The following is a 21,481-nucleotide window of genomic DNA, read 5'->3' as shown; positions in this document are numbered from 1 at the left end:
AAATGCAGATCACTAACATTTTAAGTGTGATATAATTAGCTTCTAATCTCTTAAGGCATCAGGAATAGAACACAGAAATCTGGCTCATCTGTAGTGACAGAGTTCCTATGATGACATTTGTTTAGGCTTATGTACTTAATCCCAGTTACAACTCAGTTTAAAAGGAAAACCTAAAATGGAAAACAAAGGAATGAAAATGCAAAGAATACACTTGATGCCATTCCTCACCTGTCCAAATGTACAAGTGTGACCTGCTACTGCCAAGCCTATGAGGAAAGAGAAGCTCTCTTACATCCCTGACCGAAGTGCAAAAGATTCAACAGCTGCGGAGCCTAATTGACAGTATCTATCATAATTTCAAATGCATATGCATATATATATACATCCTTTAACCCGGACATCCTATTTCTGGGAATTGATCACACATGAAATGTTGTGTGTATAAAGTCATTTATTGCAGGATTGTTGGTAATAACTTGGAAAGGCCTGGGGACAGCCCAAATGTCCATCTCCAGGAAACTGGTTAAACACATTCCGATAGCTCCACACAATAAAAGGCTGTTCCACTGCAGAAGAGAAAGAAAAGCTCCCTGTGTGCTCTTATAGAAAGAGCTCCAGGGCAAACCTCCCGTGAGAAGAGCGAGGTGCACAGCGGCATGTACACAAGCACGCTACTTGTGTTTAAGGAAGGTAAGATGAGAATGTCTTTTCCCATATGCTTTATTGCACAGAGATACACAGAATAACCAACGGCAACTGGCTGCCTGTGTGGGGAGAAGAGAGCTGGCGGGCAGAGGTGGGAACAGTACCGCTCAGTGTGCATTTTGGGGCACTGCTCTGATCTGCAAGCAAGATGATTGTGTCATCTATTCAAAATCTTAAATTTTTAAAATGGCACTGGCTTAGGTGGCTCTCTGTATGAAAAATAAAATAAAATTAGATCTTTGTCTCGTACCGTAGCCAAAAATAAAATCTGTAGAAAACAAACTTCAAACTTTGAAAGGAAATATAGGAGAACATTTTTATAACACCAGGGCAAGGAAGGATTTCTTTAAAATATATAAAAACACATCAAATATGAAGGAAAATATTGCATTAAATATTTAAAACATATGTAGATTAAAAGGCACCATAAGTAAATTAACTGACTGTGAACAATCAAGTGAGATAACTCACTACCTTCGGACCAGCCAAAAGGCACCATAAATAAATTAAAAAGAAAACCAGACTGCTAGATGATATTTGTAATGTGAATAAATTACCAAATATTCTTATATAGAATACTTAAAGAACTCCTTCAAACCAATAAGATATAGACAAACAATCCAAGAGAGAAATAGGCAAAAACATAAACAAGCAATTCAGAAGGAAAGAAACTTGAATGGCCAATTAACATATGGGGGAAAAGATAATAGTGGCAATAATCTGGGAAGTGCAAGATAAAGCAAAAATAAGACGCAGAAGACACTTGTCAGATAGGCAAAAATGAAAAGCATGATGACTACAAATATTGATTAGAATGTGGGAAACGGAATTCTTGCATTTTGTAAAATGGCACAAACAGTGGTCTACTCTTTCAACAAAACACTACTCACAGTTAAATGAATGTACTATAACTACAAGTATCAACGTGGATTAATCTAAAAACATTCGGAGATCAGAAAAGAGGAAGCGAGTCCCAGAAGGTGGTGTATGCTGTGATGTCATTCAAGTGAAAATTCCACAACACAACACACCAGTTTGCATGAAATCCATTTGGGCACATAAATGTGTGATCAATATGGCAAATCAGAAGGAGGCTTAATAGAAATCAACTTCAAAATAGTAGGGGCTCTTGCAGGAAAGTAATCCAGTGGGATTTATTTGCCCATTTACCAGATGTCAAGGAAGCACTTACACACACCAGGCATTGCTGTGGGTGTGGGCTGCTGTGCTAAACAAGGCAAATTCGTGTAAGTATATTCCAGGACAGGGACTGCGGGTGACACAGTAGATATGTAGCATGGGGCCTGTGTTCATGAATACAGTGACGTGTGGGCGGCAGGGGAGGCTGCACAGCAGCCTGCAGGTGCTTGAGAAGCTCTCGGGGAGGAAGAGCCTCCGAGCACAGAAGGGAGGAAGGAAAGAGTCCGTGGAGGCCTGGGGACCCAAGTCCAGAGAGAAGCCCCCAGAGCATGTGTGGGACCGCTGGGCTCGAGGGGCAGGAGAAAGGCCAGTGGGCCTGGGGAGGGTCCTGTGGCCCTGCTGGGCAGCATGGGCTGTTTCGGAATGTAATGTGGGCAGGGCCCTGGCGGGATTCGCTTCTCCGAGCATCACTCGGTCGCTGGATGAAGGACTGACTGTGGGAGGGCCAGGGTGGAAACAGGGAGACCACCGGAGGCCAGCACAGGCGTCTGGGAGAGAGAGGGAGCCACGGTGAGGCGTAGACTCAGGATAAATGGAGGCAGAGACACGAGGACCAACAGAAGGGACGAGAGGAGCAAGGGAGAGACCTGTCTCCAATGTGAGTGCCCTTTACTGAAGCGGGGGCGGAGACTGGGGATGAACGTATCTGGGGAAAATCCAGGGTTTGCTTTCTGGGTGGTCCAGGGTGGGCAACAGAGTCTCCACCTAATCAGAAACATTGAATTTCTTCGTTTAAAAGTTGTGAGGCAAAGAGGGCAAAATACTAACATGTGTTAAGAATCTCAGAAACTCTCAGTATGTTAGAAATATCTCATTTTTAACAAAAAAAAAAAAAAATGGCTGAGCTAGCAACAGAGCAATAATTTCCTGTCTGTGACCGCCTGACTTTGACCTTTAGCTACATGAACATGCACCTGTCCATAGGTGCATGAATTATAATGCTATTTCTACTGAGGAGGAAAAGGCAGAGGAGGAAGTAGAGGAGGAGCAAGACGTGGAAGAGGAGGAGGAGGAGGAGGAGGGGGGTAAGGAAGGAGGAGGAGGGGAGGCAGCCAGCCTGGGTGTCGATTCCAACTGGTGTCTTCAAATCAGCAGTTGGAAGCCCCAGGGAGGTGGATGAAAGCCAGTGGGCAGCGCTTCTGCGAGTCTTGCTCTCTGGTGCTCATGAGCCTCATTCCAGTGTCAGAAATCAATTCCACCCAGCCCTGTGCTCGTGACCCCGTAGATTCCCTCCCCCCAATGCCCGAATTGCTCACAGCCCGTTTGCAAAGCCACATCTGGTTTACCCTCCTAGTCGCAAAGCGGAAGGCTGCACAGCACAATGGTGAGCATGTAGTGCGGCGTCCTCGGCAAGACCCTTCCCCTCTGCCTGCCCCCTGTCCCGTCGAGAGCAGCAGCGCCTGTCTTGGGAGGTGTTTTTAGGCCGTGTGTGCCTGAAGCTTCCAGCATAGTGCCAGTCGCACAGGAAGCATCTAATAAAAGCCAGCTCTCACTGCTACCGTTAATGAAACCGCACTCATTATATCCTTCCTGCAGCCAACACCAGTTCAATCAAACAGAAGTATGAGAAAACCAGACCCAAACATGCCACAAAGAGCCCTGGAGACCATACATCCAGCGTGATCATGTCACAGTATCTCTCCAGCAGAAAGGGCCCTGAACTTGGATTCTTGCTCTGGCTCCGTCCACTCTGTGATCTTGAACCAGTCACTAAGGCGTTCTCAGCACCCGTCACTGAATCCAGAAAGTCACCGTCTGCCCGGCCTCCTCCCCAGGCGGAGCAGATCCAGAGGTCATGGACATCGGAGCACTGGAAGAGCAGGTGCGAGCCGGGGTTGGCTGCTCCCGGGTCAGGAAGCTCTGAGTGTCCTGCAGCGGAATGTGGATGATTGCCCCAGAAGGGCCTCCAGGGCTCGCTGCAGCCTGCAGCCGGGCGCACTCGGCACTGAAGTGAGGTCAGCGGCCCCAGCTCAAGTCCCGTCTTTCCACAGACCTCCCAAAGCACGCCTAGAAGCCCCCTAACTCCTAGCTCCCAAGCCCACTCCCTGTGTATGTTCTCCGCAAAATAAATGTACAGTTCTCAGTGCCAGTGCCAATGCTACAAGAAATCTGCAGCCACCTACGTGATATGACATGAGCCAAATCTTCATAAATATCAAATTTGGGGTTAATTATTAAATGCTTCTAAAGTCTGTTTCTTCTTCTATAACATGGGAAAAACGAAATGTAATGTTTAGAAGAGTTGGAAACATTAAACGTAATGGTGTGGGCGGAACGTCTAGTGTTGCACTTAACGTGAGCTAAATGCTTAAGAAATGTGTGTGCTCTCCTGAAAGACCATCTCGCTACTCCTCAAAAGCCTTGCACTGTATTTTTTAATCAGGGATCCATCTTTTCTTTAGGTCAGGTAAGTACCTCTAAGAATACCTTGTTAAAACCACAGTGAAACACCAATATACATCCACCGGAATAGCTAAAATTACAGAGAAAGCAACAGCAAGTGTTGACAACAATATGAAGCAACGTGAACGTTGGTACATGCAGACTGATGAGGTTGTGGAGAGACGATTCTCAACACAGGTATAAGCCAGTGTCATCTTTTGCCTCCACCCTGGTCATCAGATTACTGTGTAGCCTTTGCAAGTAGCTGGGAGCAAAAGCTGAAGGGGATGAGGTTTGATGCCTTTAGCGTGGGAGAAAGAGGGGCCTAAAGATTGAGAAATACTCAGATCACAGAGGCATAGCAGCTGCAAATGAGTAACAGCCAGGGTTAAAGTCCTTAACGATGCTTCTGGCTGCCTAAGGCGAGAGACGGATGGAGGAACGTGAAGGACAGGGACAGGCACACGCACTGGCGGGGAAGGGAGGCGATGCGATTCTCCCACTGGGGTGTAGGCGGCACCTGCTCGTCGTGTCCGCACGTGGCTTTTCCTCTGCGAGCACAGAGACATCAGTCCTGTAGGATTTGGCCCCACCCTCGTGACCTCACTGAACCGTGTCTCCAATCACAGCCATGTCAGGGCTTAGGTTTCAGCATATGAAAGGGGGAAATTGGTCTATGACAGGGATTTGATCTATGACAGACATTGATCTATGATAGTGATAATGCAACAAGAGACAAAAACAAAAATAGAGTGACTCCCAGCACCTCAAACGAGACTATAGTTTATTGAAGTTGTTAAGGAAAGACTGAGCATCCAAGGCAAGATGGTTGATGTCTTTGCCTGGCTGCTCCAGCTGCTCCCACACAAGCGAAGCTTGAGATCAGGGCTTGCACGCAGGACGTTTGTTCTCAGAAATGACCTCAGGAAACAGGAGAGGAAAGCAGCAAGCATGAGCCAGAAAAGGAGCGAAAGGAATTGCAATCTGCACTATCGAGTGGGTCATGGCAGTGCACACCTGGGCTCACTCACTGGGTCCCTCTGCAGAACGTGCCTCACTTCCAAAAGAAGGGACCATTTGTCCACCATCTCTACGTCCCCGTGGGCAAAGGGCTATCCACTGCAGTGGATTAGAGCAATTCCAGGTTTGCTCAAGTGTCCCCTGCTGCAGTCAGAGGAAGCCTGGGGCAGAGAGTGGGAAATACAGGGCAGAGGAGGGAGGTGCCCCCGGGCTGTGTCGGAGGAAGCTGGTTACTGCAGCAGTGACTGCGGTGAAGCGTGGCCAGACACAAGTGGTGCCGGATGTGGTCCATGGCATGCACCACTCGGATCCAAGCATCCCTTAATGAGTCCAGTTCAGCACGAAGCCTCCAAGCAAAGACCTGATGTAGGAGGATGTGTCAGACAAGCCACACTCTGCATTGCTGTCCCAGGTCCCAGGCCATATTGATAGTCACCGATTCCTGTGACACTTCTTCTTCAGAGTCCCTCACCCCTGGCCAGCACTTGGGCAGTCTGAGTTGTCTGCTTCGTGGTATGACCCAGGCTCGCATCCCCTAAGGGGTCTCACATCTACCGGGCCAGGCTTGCTGCGTTATGCCGTTTACAGTTATATTCACACTGGAAGAATCAAGAATTAGGTGCCAGACTGGCCGCTGCCCCTGGCATCATGCAATAGACAATAGACATGCTGGCTGCTGGTGGCCGCAGAGTCAGCTGTGACCACCAACCCTAGAACTAACTCCACCAGCATGGAGAGCCTAAATGACCAAGTGGCACTTACATTTTCAAGCTCAGAAGAACCCTTAATGTGTCCTGGGCAGTAGCATTTCTCCCCCTCCCACCACTTCTCCAAGAACCAGGACTTTAATTCCCAAAGAGCCTAAAATTTGCAGGGATTTGGAGCACAGATTCCACCAGTGGGTCACAGGTCCTGCATTCATGTGTTCCTACTGCTGAGACGCGGCGCTGGCTTGGGCACAGATCACCTTCAGGGAGACAGCTGCCTCTGAGGGAAAGCTTCAGTGAGCCGCCCCGTCTGGAGGGACGCAGGGTATGGTAAGAACAGCATATTGAGCGGTCACACGGCCTCTTTGCATTTCCTTTGCCCCCACACACAGGTCCTTTGGTGAGAAGCAACACTGAGATCTGAGGCAAGCAGACAGGGCGTCCTTCAGCCCCTGCGTGAAGATGCTGGTGGAGGGGGAGGGCAGAGTAAGCCAGTGATGATCTCCCCAGTCAGGGCAACGGGCGCCTCCCACACACACCTGCCCCAGATGGACGGCTGGTCCTCAGGGGAGGGCTTTGCTGATGATGGGCCGGCCGTGCAGCAATGGTGTCAGCTGAGTGGGTCGTGGCTGCAGGGAGCCCAGGCTGTGCAGCTTGTGCCTGGTGTCTGTGCCCATCACCACGGCCACTCCATCCATGGGCCCCTTGCTCAAGTGCTGGGAGCCCGGGACAGAGGCTGGCTGGCACCCACAGGACAGTCACCCTGTCCAACAGGTGCCATGTCCCCCATCATGCTCTCTGGTGGCATTAGCATTTCATAAAGGTGCTCACATACGTTCCCACCACCATGACCATTCACATGCCTCTTCTCCAAACTTCCCCTCCCAAAGAGCCAGGCCGTTCAACACAGGCCGGACCTCTACCTATAGAGCCAACCTTGAGCACTTCCAGTCTATTCAAAGCGAATGACCGAGATCACCGTTCTACTCCCTGCTAGAAGGGTTTCCCTTCCTCACTTTCCCTCAGCGCTCCCTGAATGAGGCTGGAGTGTGGCAACACCCCACTTCTACCTAGCAACCATGCACCATGCCCACCCACCTGGGAACCTGACCCCCGTCTTTCTTCCTCTGTAAGCTGCTCACAGGAAACCCCTGTGAGCCGGCAGCTGTAGGTAGAGGTGTCAGTACTGCAGAGGCTTATGAGATAGTCTGGGCTGCCTGTTCATGTACCTGACAGGATTCTAGACCTGTCAGAGTGGTCCAGTGTGATCTCCAGGGACCATGTCAGTGTGGGAGGTTTGATGGGTCCCCCTCCTGGCCTGATGTCCAAACAGATCCTATAACACCTAGAACATGACATGATGGGCAGATCTGGATGGATACCTCCAGATATCCAGCCACAGCTCAGGCCCCACCAGTGCGATGCTTTTCAAACCATGAGCAGCTCTCCACTGCAGGAGGAAGGGCCTTGCTCCAGGGCACTTGGGGTCTGCACTAACTCTTGTATTTGGGGCTTGCCAGACTTCTACTGGGCTCCCTTATCCACCGCAGATGTCTCTAGAACTACCGGACTTGCTGAGTCATACACTGTGATCAACGGAGCAGCCTGCACTGCAGCTGGACCTGCCGCACAGCTCTATTTAGTTCCGGGAAGCTTTCAGAACTGCAAGCATTTGGGTCACCAGATAAATGGGTGGAAGCAATACTCTGCTTCCAAATGCCAAAGAACCTTCCCAGGCAATAGCCCTCTTTATTAGTAGTTGGGAAGGCGAATGCAATAACTTGCCATTTACCCAAAAGGTGGTGAGACGACATGCTCCAAACTGCTGGCGCCTGAAACTTCACCGACGTGGCAGCCACCAACCCACATGGGCTCCATCTCCCCCCTCGTGGCACTGTGTGCACTTGGTATTCCAGGGTTTCTAAAGACACCAGTGCTGCCCCTTTCACCAGGCTTCCTTTTTGGCTTTATCAAAGAACAGGTCCTCTGGCCCTTCCCAAGGAACATAACTCTGGTGGCAGAATCACTGCTGTTCACGTCTCTGCCACCCTGACCCTTCCTTCTGATCCCTCTGAACTCTATGCCAAGGCAGTTTGGGAACCTCTGGCTCATTTGCTGAAGTGCATCCTTGTGTCTGGGCTTCAAGGGGGATTCCAGCAGCACCTTAGGACCTGTTCCCAGGGTCCCTGCAAAGATGCTGAATCAAAACCCAAGGGAGAGTGTTCTCATGCCCATAAATTCCCTCCCACCCTGCGTTATTCTGTTCCCCAAATGGTGCAACACCCTTGAGGGTTCCCTCCCAGGCATGTTCCTCTGGTTCTTGTTGGCACAGCCAGGGTGTTCACCACTATGGGTGGTGGCACTATCTCTTCCTGGTGCAGAAACTTATCCGTCCACTCCTGCATCCTGACCTTAGACATCGGGCTGCTGGCAACATGGGAGGCAGCGCCAATCGTGAGGAAGGCAAGCCCCTCGTACACACCCGTCCCGAGTGATGTCTTTGCAGGGTCTCCAGGAGAATGGAGGGCAGTCTCCTACGCATGGGAGGCAGCTGTTTCTGTGGGACTGTGGGGCTTTAAGATTGTCGTCTACTCAAACGCCCCAATTCCAAGCCTCAGAGCACTGTTTTCTCTCCTATCCGGCTGCTAAGGTTGTCATCAGAATGAGTCTGTCTCCTCTGTGGCTCTGCCATCCCTGTCACTAAACCCTGAGTCGGTTTCCAGCAGAGTCTGCCATGCAGCCCATGTGACAACGGTCCCCAGGGGTTCTCAATGTCATCTCAACATTGAAATCACATGAGCAGCTCTAAAGAGCTGCTGCTCGGGTCCCACTTCTAGACGTTATGAATTAATTGTTCTGGGATATCACTTGGACCTCGGATTATGTGATTCTAATATGAAACCAAAGATGAGAGCTAACAGTCTCAGTACTGCCTTGGAAGCCCCCTGGTGTTCACAGTGAACTTCCAATTGTTGATTATCTAATCTGAGCCTGTCATTTTTCCCCCCAGGCTTCTCAAGAGGCCTTAGCAAAAGCCAGCAGCTCCACAGTCTCTCTAGTTACCATCACTCCCCCGCCATTCAAGGGTCTGACACAGCGTAGTCAAAGCTGTGTGGTGCACCGTGGGGGTCCCGATCTCGGGGACACCCCCACGTCACAAGGGCTCCACTCTCCACGGCAGTCAGGCCTGTCTCAGTCATCCCGGGGAGTGACTGGTTCTAGAACACCATCCGAAGACCACTCTCCCCTCATCTGTTCCAGAAAGCAAAGAGAGAGACACACTTTGGCACGGGAACTTTTTGGAGACCAGTGATCTGAGGAACAGCAGTGAGGATGAGGAAGAGCAGCGCAGAGGAAGGAGGCAAACGACGCACAGGACGGTGCTCGAGCTGATTACCGGGGTGGATAACGTGGGTTCGACCCTGCTGGGACCCTCCAGAGAATGATGTAGAAGGTGCCGCAGAATCATCCAGAAAAGGAGAGCATCGACCCCCGGGCCAGATCCCGTTTGTGAGCTGTGCCCCGTAGGCGTGGACCCTCCCACTGCGTGGTTTGCAGGTGCGTCCCGGAACTCCTGGAGCGGGACGAGAGAGATATTTTGTAAACCATGTGGCAGTGAAGCAGGTTGTCCCCTGTGGAGAGGTTTCCGGAGACGGGAGAGGAGTAAAAGCTGGGAAGCACACGCGGTATCTAATGCAGGGACGCGAAGCTTCGGAAAGGGAAGCAAAGAACGCGGCCGCACCTCCCAGCCCGGCCCTGGCTGCGGCGCCGGGCGCCTCCGACCATCCCGACGCACCAGAACACCGGACCCAGCAATCATCCGAGTGTAACGGGGCTTCCCCGTGACTCAACTTCAGGAGGAGCATGTACTAGAGAGAATGTCATTTTCCTGTCCCTACGGCGGTTATAATCTTCATTATAAATTAATTAGGGTAATAGGATTTGAAACATCAGGCTCTTATCAACTGTGAGACTGAGTCAGCGGTCCGGAGGCTGCACCACACGGATGCAACTGAGTTTGAGACTGAAACGCTGCTGTGGTGGGCAGGGAGAGAGGAGCAGGGAAAGCATTTTCAAAGGGCCAATTCCCAAGGTTCTAATGAGCTGGAGAAGAGAGCCGATAAATTGCGCTGTTTGTCTTATTTGTGCCCGTGGACGGGTAAATCCTGGAATACCTCACATTAAGAACCCACGTATAGTGATTCCAAGTGTGGCTGCCTGAAGCCTCCTCTGAACACTGGAAGCCAGGCCCAAGAGGCAGCATTATCATCACCATCATCATTATTGTTATTATTTTAATAAAAACTTGAGATCTGCCCTCTTAACAAAGATTTAAGTGCACAATACCTTGTTGTCAACTTCAGGTACAATGTTGTACAGATTTCTAGAGCTTATTTATCTTGCATAACTGAAACTTTATACCCATTGAATAGCAACCCCCATGTTTCCCTCCTCCCAGCCCCTGACAACCACCGTTTTTCTCTCTGTTTCTATGAGTCTATGTAGGTACCTAAGTGAAACCACGCGGCAATTGTCCTGTGCCTGGCTAACTTCACTGAGCACAGTGTCCTCAATGCTCGTCCATGTTGTCAAATACGGCAAGATTTTTAAGGCTGAATAATATTCCATTGTGTCTACGTACCTCATTTTCTTTGTCCGTTCATTTCTCAGTGGACACAGGTTGTTTCCTTACCTTGGCTATCATGAATAACGCAGCAATGAGCACGGCCGTGCAGGCAGCTCTTCAGGATTCTGATTTCAACTCTTTTGGACACATATCCGGAAGAGAGATTGCTGGAACATAAGGTAGTTCTATTTTTAATTTGGGGGGAACCTCCATAATGTCTTCCACAGTGGCTATACCATTTTGCATTCCCCTCAACAGTGTATAAAAAGGGTTACTATTCCTCCACAGCCTTGCCTGCACTTGTCTTTTGTTTTTTTGACAATAGCCATTCTAACAGGTGTAAAAGGATATCTCATTGTGGTTTTGACTTGCATTTCCCTGACGATTAGTGACATTAAGCACCTTTTCAAATACCTGTTGGCCACGTGTATGTCTTCTTGTGATAAAAGTCTGTTCCAGTCCTTGGCCCATTTTTCAATCAGGTTATTTGGGGTTTTTTGCCATTGAGTTGTTGGATATTAACCCCTAATTATTACAGACAATAATATTTTGCAAATACTTTCATTCTATAGGTTGCCTTTCACTCTGTTCACTGTTTGCTGTGCAGAAGCTTTTCAGTTTGCTCTGGTCTCGTTTGTCTATATTTGCTTTTGTTGCCTATGCTTTGGGAGTCATAGCCAAGAAATGATTGCCAAGACCAATATTATGAAGTTTCTCTCCTCTGTTTTCTCCTAGGAGTCGTACAGTTTCGGGTTTTAAGTTTTTAATACATTTTGAGTTCATTTTGGTGTACGGTGTAAGACAGGGGTCCAATTTCATTCTTTTGCATGTGGATATCCAGTTTTCCCAACCCTATTTTTTTTAAACTGATGCAAATACTTGAAAGTTAGTAAACTAGTCTCTCCTCACCTTCAAGCGATTCTTTTAATCACTGTTGTTATAATCTGAGGTCTATGAAAACCAAACTCAGAAGTAGTCAGGACATACTACAAGTAAAACACTCCACATAAAAGAAGTAAAGAGGGGAAGAAAGGAAAACATACCCAAGTAGGTGAAGAAGTGAGTGTGGGCAGCATGATACTGGGGCATCGGATACTCCTTCTTTTCTGCAAAGTTGAGCGCCTTGGAGCACCGGCCTTCAGGACGTGATCTGCAATTCAGCTTCAGAGCTTCAGTTCTGTCTCCCCTTGCGTTCATGTTTTCTCCTGTTTCCACTACAAAGAGTGACCGCTGGGAGGTGATGGGGAGATCTGACTTCCCAAGCCCTTACAGGTGAATTGAGGTTCTTTGTTAAGGACAATGATCCATCACTATTGCAGGAAAACGTTCCGTTTGCCAGGAAAACAACCATGCCCCTCTGCCACTCACAAGCATCTTACACTGTGGGGTGTTTGGGCAGAGAAGGCTATTTAAGCTAGCGCTTCTATTGCTTTTAGGTTGTGAAGTAATAAGCAACAGCTGTGATTATTTAAATGCCGAAGTGGAACTGAATCAGTTTAATTAATCACCAAAGACATCTATTGCAAGTAAGCTGCAAAAGCAAAGAGAATATTGCGATTATTCAAAATAGGGGAAACCAGAGAATGTTGTTCTTAACTTCTTTGGGGGTGGTTTGGAAATCTAGATCTAGGTGCCCTTCTCATTTGGCCTGGTTATTTACTGCACGTATTTCAGGAAAATGCAAAATGCAATCAGAGACGTAAAGTGGGTATGAATGTGCACACATCATGAGACTTTTCGACAAGGCAGAGGTTTCCTTGCCCCATAATTCAAAATGAAGAATAGAGATGACTCGTCCTGGGGAGGATATTGAGAAAAATTATGACGGTTTGTTAAACTGATGGAGGATGGAGACGAGAGAAAAAGGAACCTCTCACTGTCAAGATATTCTTTAGAGAAAGTGGCTTGTAGGAAGACAGCCTCTGTGTGAGGACTGGCCTCAGGTAGGAATGACAGATAAACTTGAATTTGGGGGAAAATAAGTTATTTGTTGTTTATCTGAAATTCATATTTAACCAGGTGACTTGCATATTTCTTTGCCATACCTGGAAACACTACTTAGAGGTCACTGCGTCTAACTGAATGATCGTGTTTACTGAAAGAGTCGGCACGGTGCTTAAGCATTTCAGCAAGTTCCAAAAATAACACTCACCACAAAACAGTAAGAAGAGAAATATCACATTCCCTGGTGAGGTCAGTGAAGGGACCCTGCCGGAGTGACTTGATCACCTCGTGTCTCTCTGAGAGTCAGGGAAGGGGGCTTCCACCTGATGTAGGGGGCCTGGGAGGTGTTTTCTTCTTATTCCTGGACTTCGTGCTCTAACCTCCATAAAATGCAACCCATTTGCAAAGAGTTAAACCCGGAGTATTCGGCCGCATGCCCCTGTGAGAAACTAGCAGGTGAAAACATAGCAGAAGAGAACATAAGGCCCCCGGGGCAGTTCATAAGCCGAGAAAACGAGAGGAGGCTGGTGCACGGAGAGAAGTACTGCACCTCCAGGCATCTCCAAAGAAGGACTGGCTGCAGGGAGTGCGGAACAAAGTGCTGTCTGGGAAGGGAGAGGGACAGTTTGCCGCAGAAGACTGCACAGGGAACGTCAATTCCCCTCTCCCTCCGGGCACGTAAGGAAAGAGAGTTGGAGGATTATGACTGGTCCCCGTGACTCTCTCACAGCTGCCCAGGGACTCTCAGAGTGCGGGTCACGACCACAGCCCAGCGATAATGGTCATGGACCAGCGGATGTCTAGAGGCTACGTGAGGGACAGCAACGGCTCACAGCAGATGCAGCCAAAGCCCCCACCCTGAGCTTGGGGTCCACCTACCTGCCAGACTTCACTACGTGACCAGGGAACGCAGTGATGTTTGGAGATGGGCTGCCCGAACTCACAATAAAAGTCAGCGATGACTGATGTTTAAGTTTGTTTTATTAAACCAACTTCTGCTTCAGGAAATTGCTAAAACATTGGAAATAGACTCCTTGCCATAAAATCCCAGTATTTGTTAAGGGATCCTGTGGTCACTGAACTCAAGCCCAGCCCTGCCCTGACACTCTACAAGCAATACTAGGTCTTGCTCTGGCACATTCTCTAGGGCTCCTTGAATCCAGACATTGAGAAACATCCCGGACGCCTGGAGACGGCCCCGCCCCAGCCCCACGGCAACCTCCCACCTTGCTCAACGCGGGCCAGCCAGGTGCCAGCAGTAACACAACTCGTCTTGACAGAGTCACAGGAGGCCGGGGGGAAGTGAGCATAAATTATGTCAAGACAGGTAGCTTGACTTTATTTGATGAAGGAAAAACAGGAATGTCCCTATAAGAGAAAGTGCAACAAGTGACCCATCCTATGGACCTTGCATAGAGAAATGCAGCACAGTTTGCGGCTGAGTCTCTCAGCCTTGACTTGTAATTTATCAACAGGATTGTCCTTGACAAGTCTGGGAATCCTTGGCCCTGTCCACTACATGAAAAGACGTGGCTCTAGCCCTGGCCACTGTTCAATGATGTGCAGTCTCCATTCTTCCGCGCGTGCTGGTGAACGCCCCGAGTGCACGAAGGCCAGGCTCCTTGGACCACAACTAGAAGTGACCCCCACACCCTGTGCGGTCAGGACAGCGGCCAGCTGACACGCCCACTAGAGAGGCACCCTCTCGAGCCTGCTAGGTGCAAATTGCCCACAGGGCACAGATCCGTTAGGCCAGAGACGTCTTGGACAGGTGCCACATCTGTGCTGCAGATTTGGGGAAAATTAGGACAGAAGTAATCCTAAGAAATGATTGCAGCAGTTGCAGTCGCGTTAGAATTCTGAAAGCCCTGCGCAGCCTCCCTCCTTTCTGAATGTGGTCATTATGTAGCTAATGGTCTCATTAGGAGAGTCATGTAGGCCCAGATTGTGCCTTCCTCGCGTCAAGATCTGTGGATTTCCAAAACCGTAACTTTCCGGAGTCTAACTCAGTTTGGAATGTAGAGAAAGCAGCACAAAGTCGAGGCACAGAAGTTGGAGGGGCAGCTCAGAGGATCACGCATCTTCAGTGCCAGTCCTGTAACCTTGAAAGAATCAGCAAATCCCTGTGTCCCTCACGCCATATTGCAGCAGGGCGGTGACTCAGTAAGCAATGCAGTTAGCGAGGCGTCCTCCTGGGAAGGTGTTGAGCGAAGCATCCATCATGTTCGCTCTTTCAGCCTGTTCCAAGGAGAGAGCCTGGGAGAGCCGTGGAAACCGCCTCCCGCACCCATTAGGCTTCCATCCCGTGGCGAGGCGGCAGCTGTCGCGCAGGCCAAGGGAAAGGTGGGTGCACTGACACCCACTTGCCCAGAGGAGGGGACAGAGAGCCCGCCCTGCCCTCCGTATGAAACAGCTTCAACTCAGCTTCTCGGGGCTTCAGTGCTCCGTGGGTCACAGGAGGTGCCCGGAGGCCTGGCTGGCAGGGCTTATAGGCCCTGCAGCAAGACTCGGGTGTTCGTGCAGAGTTGTAGACGGTAAACCTGATGTGTGAACCCACTTTGTTCTAAAAACAATGTATTTACAGGATTTTAAAAAGTCAAACAGTACCAAATGAAGATGAAAAGTATATTTTCCCCCTCTCTTTGGTCCCACTTCTTGGAGATAAGTTACTATATTTTGTGTTTTTTTCTAATTTTTCTATGCTGTCCAAGTATACACACACAAACACACACACACATATATACATAATTAATAGATCCTTGCTTTTATAGAAATGGCACCATATCATAAATACTAATCTGCAATTTTTATCACTTAATATTTCTTGAACATTGTTTGAGATATATCAATATATAGGCAATATGCCAGTAAATATAAATAAACAGAATGAACCCATTTGAATAACTGCCCTGTATTCCATTGTACAGATACACTCTCATTCATATAACCAGTCCCCTCATGGTGCATAGGTACCTTGTTTCTAGGGTTTTTTACTTACAAACAGTGCTTCAATAAAAAAAAAAAAAAAAAACACCTTTACAAATGTACCTTTGACTATCTGTGCAAGCACCTGTATGAGTTAAACTCCTAGTCCTGGAATTGCTGGATCAAAAGATGTCTGCATTTTAAATGATGTTATATTTGCCCAATTACTCTCCAAAGGGGTCACACCCATTCCTGCATACCCTTATGATGATGGTGAGCTCGCTCTCTAAGGGATGGCTCTTCCGCAGCTCATGCAAAGGGTTTGCATCAATAAAATGTAAAATAAAAGCATCAAGAAAGTTCACAATCAAATCTATTCCAGCCAATAACGCTTGGCTGGATTCCTGATTCTAAGCTTACATCAGACAAGCTCTAAACAGAAATAACCCAAGACAAATTATAACACTTGGTAGGTGAGAGCTGGGGAAGGGGAGTGCTCCTGTGGGTAAATTCCACAGTGTGTCTGTCCCGCTGGGCTCCTGTGGAGATTTCATGCTTTGTCCTCCGATGTTGTGTGCTACGGGCTGGGTAGCCCAATCATTTCACACCTAAAGACACTTATTTAATGGGAGAACAACGCTATCCACTGCATGTGTATTGAGCATCCCAAATATGCCCACGCTGCTTGTCGGTCCATTACCAGGGAGATAACATCTAGCATGAAAAATTTTTACAATCTTAAGTCTAAAACCAAACAGGAAAGAGACCTCCTGAGGAAGGTTGCTTTCAAACATGTGAATGAAGAGACTGGAAATTGATTTTGGTATTTGTTCTTTCATTGTCATTCTTAACTTTTATTTTTTGCCCTCAGGAAAGTAGGAACTATTCTAAAATAAAAAATAAAATGAGATCTGTTATCAAATTGGTGCATATCTTCATCTTTGCTTTTAAAAAAAAAAAGCATTCTTTTTTCTTATATTAAAAAAATGCCATAATTATAGATACCTTTCTACTTTCATTATTCCAGATACATTTTTTCAGTAGAATTGTGCTGTTAAGTTCCCAAAAATAGTCCAATGATTTGCTGAAGATCGCATTTAAATCTCTAAATTTAAAAAAAATAAAATGAAATGAAATAAACTCATTCCTAAATTTGAATCGTCTCTCCCCTCCTAATGTGTTTAAGTAAAAACATAATTGATTTTGTGCTGGGCAGATAGAAGGCCGTTAGGCTGATATTTCATTCCTAAGAAAGTTGTCAAAAAAGGCAAACAGTCATTATTTATCCGCAGGCCCATCAAGAGCCCCGTTATTTATTTCTTCAATCATTTATGAAGCCGGATGCAAATGCTCTCTTCAGTCGCTCCCTCTAGCGGATCACGGGCGCAATCGCAGCTCTGATTTTTCCCTGGATGGCAGGAATGAAATCTTTATCAGTGTAATAATTAATGGCATCATTTATTTAATTTTGATAAATGTTTAATAATAAAAGTTACAAGCTCAGGTTGAAATAATACCACCATGAAGATGCATTTGTATTTCCCTTGGAGAGAAGAAAAATGCTGTTGTCAAGATAGTAAGAAAAAAAAGACTGTCTTCAGCTTGTGTGGTAACCAAAGTTCCCCATGGAATCAATCAAGAATGTCATCAGAAAATGAATATACGATAGTTGGCATGGTAACTGGGATATTGAGGCAGTGCTTTGTTGTCTGTGTTCACGTTCATTAGAGCTCGGGAATCATCACCCCAAGCAAGTGGAGGGAGTGGGGGAAATGCTAATTAATAAAATACCATCCAAATATTACGCATTATATAGCCACCATCCGTTCCTGCTAGCTCTACAAATGATGATTGGATAATCGCCTTGGTTTCTAATGATAATTGTTATCATTGCTGCTATTCCACAGCCAATCGCGTTCTCCATTGTCTCAGAGCATCACAAAGTAGGAGAGTTTGATAAACGCAAGCTACACGGCAGAAGCAACAGGCTACCTTCCACTTAAAAGTCCTAGCGCCGCGCATGGTGATGAGATGCAAGCTTTAAGCACACAAGCAATCAAGCGTGCACGGCAGGCGTCTAATGACTCCCACAAATGGAAGTTTAATCAAACACGCTATTCCTGCCTACAGAGAACTCGTCTGTGATTCACAAATCAAACTTTACCCAAAAAAGTATTGCAACCTGGTGCGGCCAGACCGTCACTCTCCTGCCCAGGCAAGGCACTGTCCCCATCAACATGGGAATGCCGCCCGGGGGGCTGTTTTAACCAGGTGGCTGGAATCAGCCCCCAAATCAACACGAGGGCCGCCAACAGAAACTCCAGGTAAAAACCAGGTGGAAAGTATCTTTCATGGCTTAGTTCCCGGCACAGAAGAATCATGGCCCATATCGGAGTCGAATAAACTCAGCATCAGTTCTGACGGAAAACAGTCCCGTTTCCAAAAGATATAATGACAAGCAAAAGGGTATTAGAAATCTGACCCATTTCAACCACGCTGGCTTCTGTGGGCCAGTTACGGGACAGGATGGAGGAAGACTTGTGCGTGTTTGTCATACATTTGCGGACCTGCCTCTGCTAAAAGGAAAAAGAAAAAAAAAAAGAAGAGGATCAGAAGATTTTTAGACAAACACATGTAAAATAAATGACCATGCTGATATTTTTGTGTTATTTAAACTGGAGGTTCTGAGGGCTCCTGTGACTAAGTATTCATGCCCCTACGTAAAACAATAAGACAACCAGAGACCGTCGCTCAGAGGAGCCCTGGGTCCCGGTATGGGTCTGCGCCTGCTGCCCTGACAAAGGGCTTCGGACCGGGAGGCTTAACCACGGCAGTGAGTTTCCCACAGTTCCGGAGGCTGGAAATCTGAGATCCAGGGGTTGGCAGGCTGCCTTCTCCTGGGGCCTCTCTCCTTGGCGATAGGCATCTGTCCTCTCCTCATGTCCTCACGTGATCGTCCCTCTGTGTGTGTCTGTGTCCAATCTCCTCTTCTGGTAAGGACACCAGTCCCCTGGATTCGGACCCACTCTAATGGCCTCCATTTACCTTAGTCGCCCGTTGAAAGGCCCTGTCTCCAAATACAGCCACACTCTGAGGTTAAGGGAGCGAGGACTTGATATGAATTTGGTGCGGCAGGGTGGGGGTGGGGGGGACATTCAGCCCAAAAAGTTACATATGTGTCCCGGGAGCTTGGGAAATGGGGGAGCTAATCGAAGAAACCACAGGGAGAGGATCCCTCCTAGGAAATGCGGAGTGTAGGCCAAGACCATCTTCCCAAAGAGAGTCCCAGACAGGAGGCTCCTGGAGTCTGGGGGGGTGCCATCAGCACACCCCACCCCGGCGCGGTGCAGGGAGGGGTGAGGGGGCAGCGTGCTGATGCCAGTGCAGCCTGGGAGAAGGGGGCTCAGAGACCACCAGAGCAGGGGCCTTCTAGACCCCACAGGAGCTGGGGCCGCTCTCTGCTGGTAGCACCGGGCCTCCCCTCACTCTCCCCACCCCACCCCTTGTCGGGAAAATATAATTAAAAACAAAATCCTTTCCCAACCCAGAAATCCTCGATACCAATGTAGTAAAGAAAGGGAACACTTTCATTATTGAGTACGCATTGAACCAGAAAGTGATATGCTTCGTAGACAGCCCCTGAGAGATTGCAAACGCAGAAAGGAACCTCGCCCTTTGATATAGCCAGGCAGACACAACCCATCCCAGGCGTGTTATCCGTATAAACAGCATCACGTGTCACGCACAGTTCACGCTAACTTCACCTGGTAATTGGGGTGACCATCTGTGCTGGCTAATTGGTTTTATGCAGAGGAGAAACAAACCTGACATATCTTTATGACAGGAGGTAGTTTTGCAACGTGGAGCCAAGCACCTCTGAAGTGAGGCTCCCAGCTGGCCAGAAAGGGGGAGATGGGTGCTGTCTCCCTCCACGTTCACATTTCAAAGAGAGGGCTCCCAGGTTCCTGAGGAAGACATTCCTGGGTCATAAAGCTGACAAAAGCCCTATCTAGTCTTCAAAAGGATTTGTATACATTTCCAAGAGAGGAGAAAGTTCTTAGAACTACATGTTTTCTAACGTAAATAAGCTAAGAAAAAGGAAGGGAGGGAAATCTCTTCCCTTATTATCAACGGGGAGAATTAAGCCTCTTATTTTTAATTAGAGTTTGTCTTTGCACCTCTAAACAAGGCTCTGTCTGGAGCTGTAGGAGACAGTGGTGGTGGCGCTCAGTGTCCTGGCCTGGATGTCACACTGTTGCTGGTGTGGCCGGATCAGCAGGTGGCCGCCCCACTGAGCCCTCAGAGGAGGGAGAGGCCAGCAGGGGAGGGAAGGTCTGAGCTGCCCAGTGACCATTCTGTGTTCAGAGCAATGACTGAAGTGCTTAAAGCTACTCAGTCCAGGGATGCTGGATAAAACTGATCTTGTGGGAGTGGTTGGGGTTGTTTTATCCCAGCTTTAAACAGGCACTGGGGTGGTCCAGGTTGCTGCGACAGCCTGAGTCCACCTGGTCCCTGCTCTCCCCGCGCCTGCTGTGGCCGCACAGCTCCCTCCTCCCCCGGGGCGGGGAGCAAGACATAAAAGAGAGAAACCAGCTCAGCCTCCTCCAGGATACCAGAAATTGACAAATGGGATGTGTTACGCAAAGAAATTGGGTGGGAATTGCGTGTTATTTTGAAATTGAAGAGGGAGCTTTTGTGGATCACAAACCCAGCTTTCAATATGAGCTTATTGAGGGCACGAATGGATGTTTAATGTCTCGTTCTCCAGACAAAACCCCAGGCCCTACATGCCTCTTTCAAAATGGCCACTGCCAGTTTTTGAGGATGTTTTAAATAGAAATCACAACTTCCAATTTATTTTGTGGAATGTATGAAAACTGTTTGAAAAAAAAAATAATAATTGGTAAGTTCCTGACAACATAGACAGAAAATACTTGCTGGCCCTGTTCCTAGCAAAGTTCCACCCTGTTTGTCTCAGAGCCTATGGAGTGTGTTAGGGCAAAGCCTTTGAGGAAGACTCCACACCACAGCTGGGCGTCAGACGCCACAGAAGACCTGGCCAAGAGCAGGGGCCTCGCACCAGCTGGTCATGGGCTCAAGACCTCAGCGATCCCTTGAGTGACCCCATGGCCCAGGTCTTAGTGGCCTACTTGTTCTCAGGTTCTAAGAGCTCAACTGTAAACCAAGATGACAACACAAATCATAAGGTTCTTGGAAGGACAGAGTAAAATTACATACAATATGATAGAAATTATAGATTATATTAATAACAGAAGGGTGCCCAGCAAATAGGAACTTCTCAATTGGCAAATGGTGGGTATAATTGAAATTGCAAATATTCAGCCATGTGGTAAAATTCTAGTATGATCATATTAAAGACATAAATGAACATTTTTTGAACGTGTTCATTTATCCAAAGCTCACTGCAATGCAGGCTGCTCAGATGCTAAACTCACATTCTACAAAAGCCCTAACTGAAATACTTTGAAGCTGGAGTTTGTTTTCATCTTTCCAGAAAGTGCATTTTTCTGCATTTGCGAATGAAATCTCACAGTTTTCTTCTTTTTCCTCTGTTCGTGTTCACTCATTCAAATAGCCACCATACTATGCTCCTTTTTTTGGAATAATCTCACAAATTCATAAATATCAACATAACCTCATCTTCAAAACATAGAGCACAAAGTTTCAATTAAACAGGAAAAATAAGTTTTAGTGATTTCTTGCACAACATGATTACCGTAGTCAACAATAACATATTGTATATTTCAAAATGACTAAAAGAGTAGATTTTCAGTATTCTCAACTCAAAAAAAATGGTAAGTAGGTGAGGTGGTGAGCATGTTAATGAGCTTGACTGAATAGTTATACAATGTATACCTGTATCAAAACATCACTTTGTGTGATGTTTACCCTACAAAAGTATACAATTATTACTTGTCAATTAAAATTTTTTAAAAATTGAGTTCAGATA

This window comes from Eulemur rufifrons, chromosome 5 (assembly GCF_041146395.1).
Source record: "Eulemur rufifrons isolate Redbay chromosome 5, OSU_ERuf_1, whole genome shotgun sequence".
Taxonomy (NCBI): Eukaryota; Metazoa; Chordata; class Mammalia; order Primates; family Lemuridae; genus Eulemur; species Eulemur rufifrons.
The sequence above is the reverse complement of the archived record's forward strand: the minus strand, read 5'-3'. Positions refer to the sequence as shown.